At 44.8% G+C, this 15000-nt stretch overlaps 1 pseudogene; it reads right to left on the minus strand.

Annotated features, from left to right (window-relative positions):
* The window catches only part of LOC143293037 (ras-related protein Rap-1b pseudogene), a 1496-nt pseudogene extending 1120 nt beyond the window's left edge, over window positions 1-376 (minus strand).
* Window positions 377-15000: the final 14624 nt, after the last annotated feature.

Here is a 15000-nt window from a genome sequence, read left to right on the forward strand (position 1 = left end):
TTCTTCGTGTTGTTGTCGCTGCTGGTGTTGGTGGTGTTGTCACCGCACAGCTTGGCGTTGGCGCTCTGGCTTTCGGGAAGCATGGTGAAGGATGTGTGTAGACGTATGAGAAATACGAAGAAAGAAAATTTTCAAACAGGAAGACAAGGCAGTGTCCCGCGTAACCGTGACGGACGAGACAAAAGACAAAGTCCTGGACGGAAGAGGTACGTCCGTACACTTTCAGAGCAAGGCCACCACAGCTGACACAGAGTCTGTCGACCCTTTAGTCAAGGTGAGACAGCAGAAAGCAAAGACGATGCAGTGAGATGTCAGCCAAAGATGACGATGGGATGACCACCAACTCGGAACGCTCACGTTCTCTCCTGTCAAAGATTTTGCGCGAAGAACGCAGCAGAGCCAATGCCAGTGAAAGAGTGAGGACGTTCGGCGAGGTGTAGATGAAGCCAAGAGATGCGCTCCTATTTATACTGCACCCGAGTTGTGGGCCCGCGCAGCTGGCTTCATTAGTATGTCTTCTATCTGCCTGCTGATTGGGTGGCTTCTTACTTTCTCTGGCACATCGGGGTTCCGAGACACACACGCGCGTGAAAGTGACATGGTTTGTCTGCCGTGCGAGTCTGGAATCATGCTGTTTGCCAGGGCAGGGCAGAGCTGGGAATACCACGAGCAGAACAGCGACTGTGCCTACCCCCCCTCCCCCGACGATCTCCCGTCCAACCCCCCACTCCCACCTCCTCCCCCCCCCCGCCCCACACACACACACACATGCACGCACGACAGAGACGGACGGGTAGTGGGGTGGAGGGAAAGCAGACAGGGAGGGAGGGAGGAAGAAAGAGATAGTGAGAGGGGGAGTAGGAAGGGGGGGGGGGGAGAGGAGACAGATAGAGACGGAGAGACTGAGAAGAGTGCTACAGGTTCAGTTCATCTTTTCGCTCAGAGAGAGAGAGAGAGAGAGAGAGAGAGAGAGAGAGAGAGACGTGCGTTAGTTTCAGTTCATCTTTTGGCTCTAAGTCATGGGAATATTCTTCAGTCTACTGAAGGTGCGTCCTCCCTCCCTCTCTCTCTCTCTCTCCCTCTGTGTGCCACGTATGCGCGCGCACATGTTTCTCTCTTCTAATGATTAATTGTTGTAGATATGAGCAAACATTTCTTTTTCGCTTTTCCTTCGATCCCTGGAAAGTAAGGGAGAGGGCAGTTAAAAGAAAGAAAGATAGAAGAAAGAAAAAAAAAAGAAAAAAATATATAAAGAAAAAGAGAAGAACAAGAAAGAAGACGACACAAAAACAGCATTATATCAAAGCAGCATATTCATTGCAAAGAAGGAAGATAGAATCAACTGAAAGTGTGAGTAAGTGACACACACACACACACACACACACACACACACACACACACACACACACACACACACAGAGACTGAGAGAGACAGAGAGAGACAGATAGAGACAGAGGCAGAGACGGAGAGACAGAGAGCGAGAAGGACTGAGAGAGATAATGAATGAATCAGTGATTGAATCAATTATAGCTTTTCTTCAGAGGGGAAAAGACGACTGGGTGCATTCGGCGTGTGTTCATCGTGCCCTCATACAACAGGGGAAATATAACAAGACACAGATGGAGAGACAGACATGGACAGACAGACAGACAGGTTTACATATCAAGGCTTACTCTTCTTCTTCTTCTTCGTTCGTGGGCTGCAACTCCCACGTTCACTCGTATGAACACGACTGTGATTTTACGTGTATGACCGTTTTTACCCCGTCATTTTGGCAGCCATACTCCGTTTTCTGGGGTGTGCATGCTGGGCATGTTCATGTTTCCATAACCCGCCCAACGCTGACATCGATTACAGGATCTTTAACGTGTGTATTTGATCTTTTGCTTGCCGTATAGACACGAAGGGGGGTTCAGGCACAAGCAGGTCTGCACATAATTATGTTGACCTGGGAGGTCGGAAAAATTTCCACCCTTTACCCACCAGGCGCCGTTACCGGGATTCGAACCCGGGACCCACAGATTGAAAAAGTCCAACGCTTTAACCACTTGGCTGTTGCGCCCGTCGAGACTTGACTTCGAACAACCCAGCCCAGGTTTCGACATCCTGAGACCAGATATAATTTTTTGTAACTGACACCGCCAATGCAGCGGACAAATGATAATCATTTACGTATCTGTAAATCGACGCAGGTATCAACCCGTCTGTCTGTCTGTTTCAAAACATCTGTTTGTCTGCATTCTTATCTACATATCCGTCTGACTGCATATTTATTTATCTATCTATCTATCTATCTTACTCAGAACTCAGAATGTTAAAAAAGAAAATTATGGAAGGATATAGATTTTAGGCATGGTCTATTCTTCCAATCTATCCATGCTAATCTATATCCATTGATTAAAGCAGTGCACACATGTATGGAGGAGAGGGGAGAAAACAATGAGAGAGAGAGAGAGAGAGAGAGAGAGAGAGAGAGAGAATGTGCACGCGTGCGTGCTGAGTGTGTGTGGACCTAATCTTTACTTGCGTGTGTGTTTGTGCGTGCGTGCGTGCGTGCGTGCATGCGTGCGTGTGTGTGTGTGTGTGTGTGTGTGTGTGTGTGTGTGTGTGTGTGTGTGTGTGTGTGTGTGAGTATTTGTGCGTGCGTGAGTGTGTGTGTGCATGTGTATGTGCACGTGAATGAATATGTGTGTGTGTGTGTGCGTGCGTGCGTGCGCGCGCGCGCGTTTTTCGGCACTTTAGGAAGATGTTTTGTGTGCGTCACTACTTGACGGACCTCGTGGCTTCCCTCTCTCTCTCCACTCCACTCCACTCCACTGCCTGTGGTCCTTAAACGTAATAAAGTAGCACTGGAGTCGGCAGAACAGTGCACAGTGGGTGAAAAGGTCAGTAAATCCGATCAGTGACACAACCACACTCAAGCTCGTGCCACATGGCAATCAACGTGACAGAGACCCGACAGGAGATCAGGGGAGAGGGGAGGGGGACGGGGGGAAGGGGGGGGGGGAGGAAGGGGGGAAGAGGGGATCTGGAGTTCCACACAAAGCAGCGTACGGCCAGGTGTTTTTTTTTTTTTTTTTTTTTTTTACCGCAACGGTCTGACCAGGACTAAGTAAGCGAATGTCTGCTTGTTCGAGTACCAAATAATGACTGTGATTTTTCTCTTTTTTTTATCCCTTGCCCCACCCTCACTCCTCCCTCCTCTCCACCCACTGGACCATGTGTGGTTGGCTGTCTGGATGCTAGTCGCTAAAAACCGAGGTCTCCGGGTCGTTGCGACATGCCACCTGGCGTGCGTAAAAGAACCCACTGCAACAAAATTCTGTTTCTGTCAACAACAACAACAAAATGAAAAAAAAAAAGAAGAGGGATGGGGGGTGGGGGGTGGGGGAGGGGGAGACCGATAATTGTGTAACAACCTTTTTTTTTCTGTATAAATTTTGAAGCGCGGGGAAGTCTTGTACTCTGTGACAACTGCTGTCGTTGTAGTCAAGACATCATTCTGTGATTTAACGATTCGTTGCTGAAAAATATACAGGCCCCTATGGGTGGTGCAGAACTGTCGTGAGGGGTCTCCCCGAGAACAGCAGCCTGAATTTCACATAGATGAATCTACTGTCACAAAAAGTAACACAATACAATGCAATACAATACGATACAATACAATACAACACAATACATCACATCAGTAGAGCAGTATCAGTATCAATAGCTCATGGAGGAGTCACTGCGTTCCAGACAAATCCATATACGCTACACCACCTCTGCCAAGCAGATACCTGACCAGCAGCATAACCCAACGCGAAAAAAAGAAAGAGGTAAATGAATATATGTAAAAAAAAGTTTAAAAGAATATATATAAAGATAGATGATGATGATGATGATGATAATAATAATAATATTAATAACAATAATAATAATAATAGATAAAAAAATAAAATAAGAAGACAATAATCACAATAAATAAACAAATAAGCATATAGAGCAAAGAACTCGTTTATGTCAGAATGTACCATCCTTGTTTTATTTCCAGAACGTCTTCTTCTTTCTTGTCTTCTTTTCTGTTCCAGCGTGAAAGGTAGGTCAACTCTTTGTGTTTTAAATGTACATTGTTATTCAAAGTATCTTTAGCATTGAAAGGTGACACACACCGTTTCAGTCTGGCTGCAGCCGGATTTGACGTCAATCCTCGGGGAAAAATTGTGGGTAAGTGTGGGTGTAAAGACAGAAAAGAAACACACACACATTGTGTGTGTGTGTGTGTGTGTGTGTGTGTGTGTGTGTGTGTGTGTGTGTGTGTGTGTGTGTGTGTGTGTGTAACAGGTCTGTGAAAAGATTTCTGAATGGTCATTCACACGGATGCATACACAGCATAATCCACAAGACTGACCATCCCTCTAACTGACTTCATTTCGTCACAGGTCAGAATGGTCTTTGCGCCGAAACACTCCCAGATTCCGCCGTCTTACAATGCTAATTAGCATGTAAACAAACAAGATTCCCTGGACGGCTAGCTGATCAATGTCAATCCCTTTTTGCTCAGGTAAGACAGGGTAGTGAGGTTTACATACCCGCTTCTGTAGGCCCCCAAACCACCCCATGCACACTCCACAGCCCCCACCTCCGCCTCCACACACAGAGCCTAGTGACACGTGCATAATGGCCAAGTCATGGCTCCTGGTGATGTCCCCCCCATTGCCTCAAATAATTGAATCAGGTTTTCCAGTGGTTCGTCTTCTTTTTTTGTCGTTTTTTTGGATTGAAAAAAAAAATTCTTTATCTTTTTTAAAAGGCTTTCCATGGATTTATTTGTAACAAACTCCCGAAAACGGAGTATGGTTGCCTACATGGCTGGGTAAAAATGGTCATACACGTAAAAGCTCACTCGTGTGCACACGAGTGAACGCGGGAGTTGCAGCCCACGAACAAAGAAGAAGAATTAGATTTGTAGCAACCAATACAGAGCCACTGGGCCCCATAACTGAGCAACACGTACTGAGTCAACACAAGTGGACAGCTGAGTGGTTCCTTTCCATTCGCTGAGCAGCCAGTCTACAGGACGGACCATTTGAGCAGTCTAAATATTCCTTGAACTGTAAGTTTCTGGTGGGTAATGCTTTTTCCTCAGATCGCTAATTGTCCCTGAACACCGGAACAGCGTGTTCTGCGAGAGACACTACATCTTCATATTGCACATCTACTCCCCTTCTCACTATAGGCAGAGGGTTATCTTCGAAGCTGGATTACAAAATGTGTGCTGCCGTTGGGATTGGTTCGAGAGATTGGTATTCTATTAGCAAGACTTTCATAACATGTCTTTCGTGCAGACACGCTGAACTGTTTTAGAACACCAAAGATCCTGTATAGATGCGATATGTACAGTACTGCAAAGGATGTCTTGTTCTCTGACCATACACAATCTGTGTAGCCTACGTCCTGGTTCATTTGTGGAAACTACTACCGTTGATTGATCACCTCGTGTGTGCTATTTGTGGGCAGTTCTAATATCACAGAAAGTGGGAAAGACGTAAAATTGAAGACTATTTGTATTGTATTGTATTGTATTGTATTGTATTGTAATACTTTTTGTCACAACTTACTTCTCTATATAACATTTTCCGGGGAGAACCAGTCGCTGATGTTCCGCGCCAGCACCCCCCACTCCCCCCATCCCCACCCCCTCTCTCCCACTCTTTTTTCTGTCTGCAAGCCTATTTGTCTTACCTTTCTTCATATTTCGAGTTCAGACCAAACTACAGTAACATTGCCAAGATATACCAAAACAAAAACAAAAACAAACAAAAACAAACAAACAAACAAACAAACAAAAAAAAACTTACTTTCACACGCAGGCAGCACTATCATGCCATCAACCAACATTCGATGTCATGACATACATATACACACACTACCACTACTACTACAACTAATTCTTCTTATTATTATAGTTGACTTCATCAAGTTTTTGCGCCTTTTACATATTATTAGTTGTGGTAGTAGTAATTTTTTTAAAATGTATTTATCTATTATTTATTCACCCCCTTTTTTTTCTCAAGGCCTGACTAAGCACGTTGGGTTACGCTGCCGGTCAGGCATCTGCTTGGCAGATGTGGTGTAGCGTATATGGATTTGTCCGAACGCAGTGACGCCTCCTTGAGCTACTGAAACTGAAACTGAAAACTTATCATTATTATCATTATCATGTGTGCATAGAAATCAAGGGCTGCGTGTGTTATCATTTCGATTGTGTCTTACAATGTTATATTTTTCTTACCTGGATAGTTTCCTTTTACATGATGATAGATATGTGTATGGTAATCAAGGCAGAGTATACAGGTTAACAAAAAACGTTTTCGAGTCTTATATATATATATATATATATATATATATATATATATATATATATATATATATATATACATATAGTGTGTGTGTGTGTGTGGGGGGGGGGGGGTATCTGGGAACGGTCCACTGGTTATTCGTTTGCTTTCACATCACACCAGCCCGAAGAAAATGTTCAGTTTTAACTGTTTGAAGCAGACAATAAATTACTATTAATTGAATCGAATTGAATTGATTTATTTCACACATCCAAACACACATGCACGCATTCACACACACACACACACACACACACACACACACACACACACACACACACACACACACACACACACACACAGAGGCACAGAATGGTTAAAAAAAAAGGTTAAAAAAAAAGAAAAGAGAAGAAGGTGAAAATCTGATATCCTAATGAGAAAAGGAGGAACTGCGCATACGTTTGACGAAAACAGGTTTCATGCTCGCAATGTGGATGAACTAGCCTACTGCCCTCCCATTCAAAATAGCCTATTATTTTTCTCTCTCTCTCCAGTTTTGGAATGTTCGTAATGTTTTCCACTCTATTTGTTTCTCAAACCAAACTGACTATATATTTTGCATTCTGGTAACAGCTTTCTCCTACATTTCTCCACATTGATCTCTGTGTTTTTTTGTTTTTGTTTTTGTCGCACATAGGGACAGATGTGTGCAGCGGCCCATGTCCTTTGGCGAATGAACACAGGATTGACTTGTGTTGTGCAGGTGTGTGTGTGTGTGTGTGTGTGTGTGTGTGTGTGTGTGTGTGTGTGTGTGTGTGTGTCTGTGTGTGTGTGTGTGTGTGTGACAACAACAACAAAAGGGAAAATAAAATGACCAAAAGCATTGTCTATTCCTGAAGAATGACTCACGCGCATGGACATCGCACGTGCACAGCATTTCTCTCTCTCTCTCTCTTTCTCTCTCTCACTCTCTCTCTCTCTCTCTCTCTGTCTCTCAGTTTGACGCTACGTTATCCTTGTCCATTATACATGTATTGAGTATAACAATAATATGTGTACATGTTTGTGTGTCCCTTTGAAAAAACGGCAGCTATGCAAGTCTGCCAAAGTGCCAATATCTTTCACCGTTGGAAAATAGACAAAGATTTATTTATTCATTCATTCATTCATCCATCCATTCTCTCTCATCCTCCACCAGCCACATCACCAGTGCTGGCAACCACCACCATGAATAGAGATTTCATCACTGTGGTTGTGCAACCAGCCAGGTGACTCAACTACTGCCCAGCCCTCCCCGCGATCCCCTTTTCCCTTCATTATCACCCTGCTTGCTAGGCATACCGAGATCTCGAGAGAGAGTGAGAGAGAGAGAGAGATAGACAGACAGACAGACAGACAGACAGAGACAGGGGTGGTAGTGGGGGTGGGGGGGGGGTTGTGGCAGAAATACAGAAATACAAACGGACATGCGGGCAGAGAGAGAGAGATCGAGGAGAGCGACTTAGCAACTTGATAGGAGCCATGTTAATTAATGTCGTTTATAGAGAGAGATAGAGTGGGTGACAGAGGACAGAGAGAGAGCGAGAGAGAGGGAGACAGACAGACAGACAGACAGACACGGGGGTGGGGTGAGGGGTGGCAGAAATACAGAAATGCATACGAACATGCGGGGCGAGAGAGACAGAGAGAGAGGGAGGGAGGGAGAGATAGACAGACAGACAGAGACAGACAGACAGACAGAGACAGACAGACAGACAGACAGAGACAGGGGTGGTGGTAGGGGTGGCAGAAATACAGACGGACATGCTGGCAGAGAGAGAGGAGGGAGATTGAGGAGAGAATTTGCAACTTGATAGGAGCCATGTTAATGCCATTTAGAGAGAGAGAGGGTGGGTGGGTGAGAGGACAGGGAGAGAGAGAGGGGGGGGGGGGAGACAGACAGACAGACAGACAGAGACAGAGACAGACACAGAGGAGGGGGGAGGGGGGGGGGCAGAAAGAAATACAGACGGACATGCGGGGAGAGAGAGACTGACAGACAGACAGACAGCAGACAGACAGAGAGAGTGCGAATGCGAATGCCAATATTATATTCAGATTAGGACACAGTCCGTGTCTGAAGGCGGAATAACAAAATTGTAAACGGACAGACAGAGAGATCCAGACAGACAGACTGACAGAGACAAGCAGACAGACAGGTTGAGATGATACGTTGGCGTTGGGAAACGGGCGGCGTGAGCAGGGGAGACAAGCGAATCACTAGTTAGAAGAGTCATGTCCCTTGCCCTTTGGTGAGCTCCGCCTTGGGAGGCGGTCAAGCCAGACGGAAAATTATGCCCAGAGTCAGTTGTAAAGCCCGCCTCCTTACCTGGTTATTGACCTTTCATAATCGTAGATTGCCTTTCGTAACAGCACCGACAGGCGCAATTGCCGAGTGGTTAAAGCGTTGGACTTTCAATCTGGGGGTTCCGGGTTCGAATCACTGTAACGGCGGCTGGTGGGTAATGGTGGAGATTTTTCCGATCTCCCAGGTCCACATATTTGCAGACCTGCTTAGTGTCTGAACCCCCTTCGTGTGTATACGCACGCAGAAGATCAAATACGCACGTTAAAGATCCTGTAATCCATGTCAGTATTCGGTAGGTTATGGAAACAACAACATACCCAGCATGCACACACCCGAAAACGGAGTATGGTTGCCTCCATGGCGGTGCAAAAACGGTCATGCACGTAAAAGCCCACTTGTGTACATAGGAGGGAAAGTGGGAGTTGCAGCACACGAACGAAGAAGAAGAAGAAGAAGATAACAGCATCGGCGACCGTGACGAAGTGGTCAACAGGGTGTACACACGACTGCGAGGACGCGGCTTCGAGTCTAAGCAAGGGTAGAGCTTTTTCGGATTGTGACCGGCTCTAACCCAGAGTTCAGTGTACTGTGGGCTCAGATTGAAAGACTGGGATATTGCTACTGTATGTTTCATACATGTTGTTGTACTCCCATGCATATTGTTGCTTTTGTACCAACGTTTCAGTTATATGATTCAAAATGCGTTTTGAAAAAAGAAGAAGAAAGATTGGGACCACACATTCGTGTATCACCCACTTCACGGACGCGTCTTTGGGAATGTTGCTTACTGTTCCTGACCAACACTGTTAGTGTCTGTGCCTCTCGGGTCTGTTTGACGCAGGGATATAATTATGAATAGAAGCGTAGAGTGCGCTTGTCACGTTGTTCCGAACTTGAAACACGTTCATAGCAGTTTCTTCATCATGATGATGATGATCATCATCATCAATATAGAAACAAATCCCTGAATCTGTGGCCATTCATGCCCTGCTCTCTTTGTGACTTCATTTTCGATTCTCCTCCTCTTCCATGCTTGGGGTGATTTCCTGTCAAGGTATTCGGTGTTGACGGATATTTGGAGGGACGTGATGGCGGGCGACACTCTAGAGGCGTCAATCACACTGTCTGGCTCCACGACTAACCTGTTACTGGTCTCAGAAGGTTGCAAAGCAGGTGGTGTCCTGCGAATGTTGAATCAGAACACGCACCACTGCCGGAACACCACCGACGTGACTCAGCAGCAGTGCGAGGTCTCCTTTGGTGTGTGGCCTTCAAACTTCGATGGTTCCCTGTGGGCAGTAGCAAACGAACACGGGTATGTGTCAAGTCAAGATTTTATTTCATGACGGTAAATTGAATAAGCAACAATTGCTTTTTATTTTTATTTATTTATTTTTATTTTTTACATCAAGCCATCAATGAAAAAGAAAGGAAAAGAAAAAATACAGGAGAGAGAGAGAGAGAGAGGAAACATATGTTTGTGTATGAGAGACACGGAATAAGCGGTGTGGGAATACTGCCTCTGAAACGGTGCAGATGATGGAGCAGAACACCCATTCGTCGAGTTCACGCTCACATCACTCCCCCTTCCCCCGCCACCTCCTCTCTCCTCCGCCATCTCTCCCCACCCTCTCATATACCCACGTCAACCCCTCTCCCCCTCGCAACCCATCCCCCACACGATGAGCGAACAAATCACACTTTACAGACCGTTTCTGAATTCAGAGAATCAGAAAAAAATGTTCCTAATAACGATACGCCTGCCTACGCACTTACACCCAGGATCGGTAATTATTCGCAAACTCGACAAACACGGCAGATATATTAGGAATGGGTGAGGGCTGTGGGTTGTGGGTGGAACCAGTTATTGACTGCTGCAAAGATTTAGGATTTATCACTCCACCCCCAATGAAAAGTATAATCAGTATAATCATTGACTGAGCAAGAAATAGCAACAAGGTTTCTGAATTTATCACCAGTTTCGTTGTTTGATGGTCAATGAATCAGTCTGAAGGTTGGTTACATGACTGACTCAACCGGAAACAGACAATGACGTAGGGGGGGGGAAACATGCTGGCGGGGAGGAACGACAAATAAGGCATTGCTTATTTGTAGGAACACTTTGAAAATGTCTTTGGGGGAAGGTAGGGGTGAAGGGAAATGATGGGGTAGGTGGTGGGTTGGGGGAGGAAGTTAGGGGTGGGGTGGAAGATGGCGGAAACGACAAACAAGGAATGATATAGTACGGACACGAAAACATCCAAAGACGTCTCTCAAAGAAGATGATGCGTTTGAAGGGAAAGGATGGAAGGGGGAGAGGGGGAGGGGGGGGGGAGGAAGTTGGGGATGGTAGGGTGGAAGAGGGCACAAGCGACAAATGAGGAATGATAAATAAATTGACAGGAAAACATCCACAGACATCTTTTTTTGCGGAAGGTGGGGGTGAGAGCGAGACGTGGGGGGGGAGGGGGGTAGTTAGGAATGGGGCGGGATGTTGGGGGGTGGGGGGGAGGAGAGAGGGAGACGGTGCAAGCGAGTCTTCAGACGGATTTGTGGTCTGCAATGTTTGAATGGAGACACCATGGCAGAATCGGTATGGCGTTGATTCAATGTTCAGGGTTTGATTGCTACGTTTCAGCCTGGTGTTGTGTCTTTGAGAAAGGCACTTAATTCCGATTTTCCTCACATCACCCAGGTGTAAACGGGTACCCGATTTTGTGGCGGGGAAGGTAAAAACAGCGGAATGAGAGGACTGGGTCCCGCCTTCCTGTGCCGAGCGACAGACACACCGAATATGAATTCACTGCCCCGATGGCCATTTAAAAAAAAAAGTTTGAATGTTTGAACAATAACACAGTGTTGGGTATCCACGGTTCTGTTTTTGTCTGCCTATTTGTCGGTCTATCTGTCCATCCATCTGCCCGTCAGTCACTCACACACCCACCCCCCCCCCACCCCCACACACGCACGCTACATCACACACACACACACACACACACACACACACACACACACACACACACACACACGTGGCTTTGTGGTATGCTCCCGACAACGAAGCTTGTCCGCGGTTCCAAGTCACGATCCAGAGAGGTCGCCTGATCCAGTCCAGAAGGGAACGTCCAGATATTCAATGAAAAACTATTACTGTCGAAACAAAGGTTAACTGAACATGTTTTGGGGGCACATATCCACTTTGACTTGAGCTCTGTTACCACATACAATAAATCATTACAGAATTATCTGGGTGCCATTAAGAAATACTGCCACTGGAAGATGATGAAGTTCTTGCATGCTAGGGGAGCACCTACGGTATATTCCTATCAAATGAAATTATAGTAATATCCATCCAGTGGTTCTTATGTTGTCAAAAGCGACGTGAACGGATGCGTTTATTCCAACCAGAATTGCAGACATCACGCTGTGGTTGGAAACATTTTGTTATTCCTCTTCGAGTGATATGGCTTGCTTCTCGTTTACGACAGAAACGGGGTTAATTAGCACGTCACGACAGCTGTCAGTCGTCAGTTAAAGAGGGGGTGAAGAATTGATAAGCGGGATGATACAAATATATATAGTAATAATAATAATAATATAATATATAATCATATTTTTATTTTTTATATAATAATAATAATAATGGATACTTATATAGCACACTATCCAGAAATCTGCTCTAGTTGCTTTACAAAAACGCTTTTGTTAACATAAAACATTATATCAATGTTACATACACACACCAAAATGTGACCACACACACACACACACACACACACACACACACACACAACACACGCACGCACACACACACACTGCATACATACATTTTAACATACATGTGTATCTAACAGCTACCCTAACATATACGCACACATAGTCAGGCACAGACTTACATAAACACACGCACACACAATACACATTCATATACATGCATGTAGTTATGTACACATACATATGTATACACACATAGTCAAGCACACCTAACGAAAAGGAAGTGGACCTGCCACAATTGAACTTATTGCTGAGGGAAAAGGAGAGTTTTGAGACGAGATTTAAAAGATGCGAGGGAATCAGAATGACGGAGGTTATCAGGGAGGCGATTGAAAAGAAAACGATCTGTGTCCATACGTCTTACTTCTGATGTGAGGTATCCTGAGAAGTCGAGTATCAGAGGAAGAACGGAGCTGGCGAGACGGGGTATAGATATGGATGAGTTCAGAAAGATACTTGGGGCCAGATTCGTTGACTGCAGAAAAGGTCAGAGTGGATAGCTTATAGTCTATTCGATCAGAAACAGGCAACCAGTGGAGGGACTGAAGGAGAGGAGAAACATGGTCAAATTTAGAAGCTCTGCAAATGAGTCTGGCAGCGTTATTCTGAATTCGTTGGAGTCTGTCTAACAGATATTTGGGGAGGCCGGCCAAAAGAGTTGCAGTAATCCAATCTTGAGAGAACCAGAGAGCATACAAGTGTCTTGGTTGCATCGGTTGAGAGATAGTGGCGGATAGAGCTGATTCTACGCAGTTCCAAATAGGCAACTTTACAGATATTCGAAATGTGCTGTTGGAAGGAAAGAGACTGGTCCAGGATTACACCAAGACTGCGAATACAAGCATATAATACAAGCATAAGCAAGCTCTAAGGGCTTTACAATCCATATAAAAAGTGGTGGACACATAAAACAGAAGCATTAATATTATGAAAACACAATGCACAAAACTCACAAAGTAACATACTCTCAATACTACAACTGTTACATTCCAACACTCACACAAACACACACAGAGACTCACACATGATTAAACGGCTGAGATATCAGCAATTTTCACTTAAAATACATACATGTAAAAAGGAGCATAATTGTAATCTGCATGCCATAGATTTTGTAAAAAAAATTGTAAAATAAAGTTTTGGCTAGAAAGGGGTAAAAATCGGGTCATTCTCCCTTTCGAACCACACCACCACCACCCATCTACCCCCCCCACCCCACCCCCACACCCACCCCATTCTCTCTACTCACCCATCACACACACTTACATTGCCATGGGCCTGGGACAACAGCACTATTTGAGTTGTGACAAGTATTTTTTAAAGAGATAAGCTTTAAGATTTGCTTTAAAGGTAGATAGATGAGTTGTTTGTCTGAGAGCAATAGGCAGAGAATTCCAAGTTGTTGGGCCGAAGACGGAAAATGACCTTTTTCCACAGGAGTTAAGGAAGTATCGGGGAACAGTTAGCTGGGAAGAATCAAGAGATCTCAATGTTCTGTTTGGCAAGTATGGGTTAACAAGCTCAGAAAGATACGAGGGTGTGGTATCACAATCCAGGCACTGAAAGCATAGACATGTATCTTTATATTCAATTCTGGCTTGAACAGGCAACCAATGAAGTGTCTACAGGAGAGCAGTAGCACTCTCTCTCCTCGACTTTTTAAGGACGAGTCAAGCACCACTATTCTGTATTTCTGGAGCTTGTAGAGTTTATCATTGGGAAGGCCAGCTAAGACAGAATTGCAATAATCTAGGCGGGATAAAATGAAGGCAACAGCAAGTTTGTTGGCAGCATCAACAGACAGGAAGGGGTGGATTTTACTAATCTTACGAAGCTGAAAATTAAAAAAAACTTTACACAGGTGGTTCACATGAGTTTCCATCGTGAATGATGAATCGAGGAAAACACCAAGATTGCGGACAGAACTAGAGAAAGAAATTTCTATGCCAGAAAAATGATAGACGTTGTATTTATCTGTTTGAGCTTATTTCTATTACCAGTCAGCATGAGTTCTGTTTTGTCATCATTCATTTTTTGTTTTTGTTTCATCCACTTTGCTACATTCTCTGTACCAGTTTTAAATTTAGAAGCTAAACATGGAATTTCAGAGGGAATGGTAGAGTCATGGTGCTGAGAATCGTTAGCAAACAGATTATAGTGAGGTACAGACTGTTGGATGATCAAACTTAGACGTTGTGTGTACATTGTAAAGAGTACTGGTCCCGGGACGGAGCCTTGTGGTACCCAATACCTAAGCACAGATGGAACAGACTGGTTTCCATTTACAAGGACAGAGTGTGTGCGACCTGATAAGTAGGAATGAAATCATTTCAGAACAGTACCAATGAGTCCGAACACAGCACACAACCTTCTGATCATAATGTCATGGTCTATCGTGTCAAGTGCTGCAGAAAGGTCCAGCAGTGACAGAATGGATACCTTGCCTGCATCAGATGCTAGCAACAGGTCATTGACGACACATGATAAGGCCGTTTGCGTGCTGTGTTCCTTTCTGTACGCTGACTGAAATGGCTCCAGGAGACTGTGGATCTCAAGGTGTT

Source organism: Babylonia areolata, chromosome 1 (assembly GCF_041734735.1).
Source record: "Babylonia areolata isolate BAREFJ2019XMU chromosome 1, ASM4173473v1, whole genome shotgun sequence".
NCBI lineage: Eukaryota > Metazoa > Mollusca > Gastropoda > Neogastropoda > Buccinidae > Babylonia > Babylonia areolata.